At 58.4% G+C, this 4930-nt stretch overlaps 1 pseudogene; it reads right to left on the reverse strand.

The window, feature by feature from the left end:
- On the reverse strand, positions 1 to 1468 carry LOC145273754 (small subunit ribosomal RNA; annotated as a pseudogene; the record flags this gene model as incomplete).
- Positions 1469 to 4930: the final 3462 nt, after the last annotated feature.

Here is a 4930-nt window from a genome sequence, read left to right on the forward strand (position 1 = left end):
TTCGAACCTCCGACTTTCGCTCTTGATCGAGGAAAACGTGCTTGCCACACGCCATCGCTGCAGTTCGTCTTGCGACGATCCAAGAATTTCACCTCTAACGTCGCAATACGAGTGGCCCCGACCGCTCCCTTCGATCATTGCCTCGCCGTAGACGGAGACCGACAGACGTAGACGAGGCCCTCTTCCATCATTCCATGCTTATCGTATGCAAGCTTGAACAGCCCGCTCTGAGCACTCTAATTTTTTCAAAGTGAACGTACCGGCCGCCGCGGACACTCGGTTAAGAGCACCCTTGGAGGAGAAACCGCCGACCGCAACACGCGCGCAGACAAGACACGAAGCAGGGACTCGGAGCGGACCGGGGGGTTCAAAAAAAAGAGGAACGCGCGGAAAGGGAGAGGGAGAGAAGCGCGGGGGTCAGAGTGCGGGGATGCGAATGAACGCACCCAAACACACACACGTAGCACCCCCCCGTTAGACTACTCCCGGAACCGAACCGACGACCACTTGTTTTTTTTTTCCCGGATCCCGATCACGACCTCCTCGTCCACCTCGCCGGCAGGACCGCGTGGCGGGTATGCTAGCGGTTGACACCGGCGGAAAGGGCCGGGAATGCGAACGGACGACCAAAGTCAACGACGGACGATGGCGCCGCCGCCCCGGGGCCGCTTGCGCGACCACGAACCCGAGTTCGGACTACGAGCTTTTTAACCGCAACAACTTTAATATACGCTACCGGAGCTGGAATTACCGCGGCTGCTGGCACCAGACTTGCCCTCCGGTTGGTCCTCGTTAACGGATTTGAAGTGTACTCATTCCGATCGCGGGGCCTCGACAGAGTCCCGCGTCGTTATTTTTCGTCACTACCTCCCCGTGCCGGAGTGGGTAATTTGCGCGCCTGCTGCCTTCCTTGGATGTGGTAGCCGTTTCGCATGCTCCCTCTCCGGAATCGAACCCCGATTCCCCGTTACCCGTAGTAACCACGGTAGGCACTTAACCGACCGTCGACAGTTGATAGGGCGGACCCTCGAGAGACCCGTCGCCGGGCGTGAAAGCTCGTGCGATCGACCAGTGAGTTATCCAGAGTCACCAAAGCGGAGCGCGCCGCCCTATGAGCCCCGCCACCGAACGGACCCGCGAGCGGGAACGCCGACGACGGGAGGACGGAATGACGCGCATCGGTCTCAGTCTAATATGTAGCGCCGCGACCCGGAACGGCCGACGCGGGTGCCAGCGCGCGAGGCGTGGCGACGACGGCGCGCCGACCGATCGCGGCCTGTGTCACATGTATTAGCTCTAGAATTGCCACAGTTATCCATCGCCTCCGAGGAGGAATACGGTCCCGAGGATTAGGTCCGGTTCCTGAGCCATTCGCGGTTTCGCCCGTTCTAATGCGTGGCGTGAACTTACACTTGCATGGCTTAAGCTTTGAGACAAGCATATGACTACTGGCAGGATCAACCAGGTATCGTTGGAATTTGGGACTTTGTTTCGACAGAACGACAGACCGACCGACCGACCGACCGACATAAGACAGACAACTACAACGACGGGCACGTGTTTATTTATTTTTCGAGGGGGTTCGCCGTCAGTAGAAGCGCGCTGCCCGCGCTGATGGCCTCTTTTTTGTTTCTCCCCTGACTTGGACCGAGACCGAGACTCAAAGAACGAAAGCGACCAACGTCGACAACAACAACGACAACGGCACCCTTGACAGCGATACATACGACAAACGACAAGCAGCACGACGGCAGTGCACACGGACATCGAGGGTCAAGGTGCAGACTGAACTCGCCGAGGTCGTCGTCATCGTGGTCGCCATCGATTCCGTCTCGTCGTCGTCGTCGTCAACGTCCACGTCACAGCCGGCCGAGAAGAGAGAACAGACGACAGCGTCGACAACAACAACATCGACAACGGCACCCTTGACAGCGATACATACGACAAACGACAAACAGCACGACGGCAGTGCACACGGACATCGGAGGTCAAGGTGCAGACTGGAATCGTCGAGGTCGTCGTCATCGTGGTCGCCATCGATGCCGTCTCGTCGTCGTCGTCGTCGTCTTCGTCGTCGTCGTCGTCGTCATCAACGTACCAACCGACCGAGACGAGAGAGCAAGCAACAACGTCGACAACAACAACGACAACGGCACCCTTGACAGCGATACATACGACAAACGACAAACAGCACGACGGCAGTGCACACGGACATCGGAGGTCAAGGTGCAGACTGAACTCGTCGAGGTCGTCGTCATCGTGGTCGCCATCGATGCCGTCTCGTCGTCGTCGTCGTCTCCGTCGTCGTCGTCGTCGTCGCCAACGTCAACGTCAACATCACAGCCGTCATCGGGGAGGAGCTGGACCAGGGCAGCGGCGGCGTAAATTTTCCCGTCACCTTCGTCGTCGCCTTCGTCGACCGACCGACCGACCGGCGTCGTGTTCGTGCTCGGAAAACCGAGGAGAGACAACGTGCACATGGCGCGTTCTCGCAAGCGGCTCCTCGGTCCGATTTTTTGGGCGGCTTTTTCGAGCTTTTTTTTTTTTCTCACCCTTTCGTCCGTGCGACGGCGAACGTTAGGGGAAAAAAAAAAAAAAAAAAAACGACAACAACGCGGCGGACCGGGCGAACAACATCGTCGACACACACGACATTGACGACCGGTCCCCCTTTTCACAATCGCATCGAGATAAAAACGAACGAGTCCGATTCGAGCACCGAGTCGCGAGCGGGAGGACTGTCGGTGCAAGTATCGATCACTGACGTGAGCGCTTCGCCGGACAGAGGATGGCTCATCCGGCAGCCGTGCAAATCGACGGTATGGGAAGAACGAACAAGAAGAGCAACGACTTGATCGGCGGCTTGGGAACTGCGGACGGTGAAAACGGGTTAATCGACTGCGACCACGACTGCTCGATCGATCTTCTTTGGCGCTAACAAAGGTGGAGGTGGCGCAAGAAGGGACTAGCGCTATCACCGTCCACGTATCAGAAGATGCGGCGGCAGACGTCGACGCTTATGCGTTGTCGGACGAGAAGTCGCTGCAGCACGTGTACCGCGAGCGGGACGTCCAAGGTTTTGCCAGACGGAAAGAAATCGGGTGTCAGCGAACGTTCACACGGCTGTGAGATCGGACGCTGACAGGAGTAGGAGGCGGCAGGCAGGCGGCGGTTACGGCGGCGGCGCCTGCTGCTGCTCATCCTCCTGTTTGCTGCGGCGACTTCCAGGACGGGAGAGCATCGAACAACGTACGTATGGTTACAAGGGGATCAGGATCTACATAGTGCATCCCCCGCGGCTATTTTTGTTTGTTTGTTCGCTCGTTCGTTAATTCGTTCGTTCGTTCGTTCGTTCGTTACAATGTACGTTTTTCCGTTCGACGGCGGCAGAGAGCGGCGGCGTTTCTCCCTAATCCGGAGGATTTATCGGTCGCACAGCGATGGGTCGTTCGGCCGATCATCGAAAGATTCGCAGGTAGTGGTTGAATGGCAGAACGGCAGCAACAACAGCGGCGGCTGAGAGCGGCGAACGCTGAGGCGGAAGCAGAAGCTGCAGCAAACGTATCGGCTAAACATGGTGGACATAGATATGGCTGACGACGCGGGTACCACGACGACTATGGAACCAGGAAAAGGAGCCGTTAGTTGTTCCAACATATCGTTCGACACGTCGAGCAGCCCTAGGTCCACGGAGAAGCACACACACGTACCACGTATTATAACCTAACGACGATGAGCGGGCGCACGGTTGGCAGGAACGAAGGCGGCGGATCAAAACAAGTTGGAGCGCGGCGACAGCGATAACGGTGACAGCCCTAGGCGGCGGAGATGCCACTTTCTGACGCCTTTGCGACAAGCCCGTAGAGACGTTCCGGACCACCACGAGGCAAAGAGTCGCTGCTCCGACGAACCGACACACCAAAGTGTGCTTCCTACCGAACATGTTTTATAAAACTTTCAAACTGGAAAACCCCAGAAATGGTGTTGGTATTCGTCCAGACCCACCTCCGACACCTGAAAATGGTGGTCAAAAAAAACGTCGATTATACGAAGCGACATTTCTGGTCGGCGATTTTCCAGTTTTACGCCTACTGCCACATGGGGATGTCGGTAGGCGTCGCAAAGTGCCTTCTCGACGCCTAGGCACACCAGGACTTTGTCATTTTTTTCCCCCTCGACATTCCTGGTCCGGTCTATTCCGATTTTACACCTACCGCCATGTGGGGGTGGCAGTAGGCGTCGAAAAGTGCCTTCTCGACCGCTAGCGACACCACTACTTTATCGAGCTCTGGAGGCCCGCACACCGACCCGGGGGCCGCGGAGTCGACCCCGGGGGCCTCCTGGCGTCGCCGCCGCTCACTTGGACGCCTTCCGCAACCTGTGGTCCCGCTCGGGGCCGCCGGGAGCCTCGCCGACCTGACCGGTGTCGGTAGGCGTCTGGAAGCGCCCGGCCGACCTGGACGAGGTCCCCCTGGCCCCCGGGGGACACCCCTTAGTTGGATGGGGGTGCTGTCCCGGGCACACATGCAACCCGCGGCCGCCTACCGACAGCCCCCTTCGCTCGATCGCTACTCCTTTCCAACATATGTCGGAGAAGCCGGGCGGTTGTGAAACCCCAGAAATGGTGTTGGTATTCGTCCAGACCCACCTCCGACACCTGAAAATGGTGGTCAAAAAAAACGTCGATTATACGAAGCGACATTTCTGGTCGGCGATTTTCCAGTTTTGCGCCTACCGCCATGTGGGGGTGGCAGTAGGCGTCGAAAAGTGCCTTCTCGACCGCTAGCGACACCACTACTTTATCGAGCTCTGGAGGCCCGCACACCGACCCGGGGGCCGCGGAGTCGACCCCGGGGGCCTCCTGGCGTCGCCGCCGCTCACTTGGACGCCTTCCGCAACCTGTGGTCCCGCTCGGGGCCGCCGGGAGCCT

The sequence above is a fragment of the Euprymna scolopes genome, unplaced genomic scaffold (genome assembly GCF_053919585.1).
Source record: "Euprymna scolopes isolate OS-2025 unplaced genomic scaffold, ASM5391958v1 sca155, whole genome shotgun sequence".
Taxonomy (NCBI): domain Eukaryota; kingdom Metazoa; phylum Mollusca; class Cephalopoda; order Sepiida; family Sepiolidae; genus Euprymna; species Euprymna scolopes.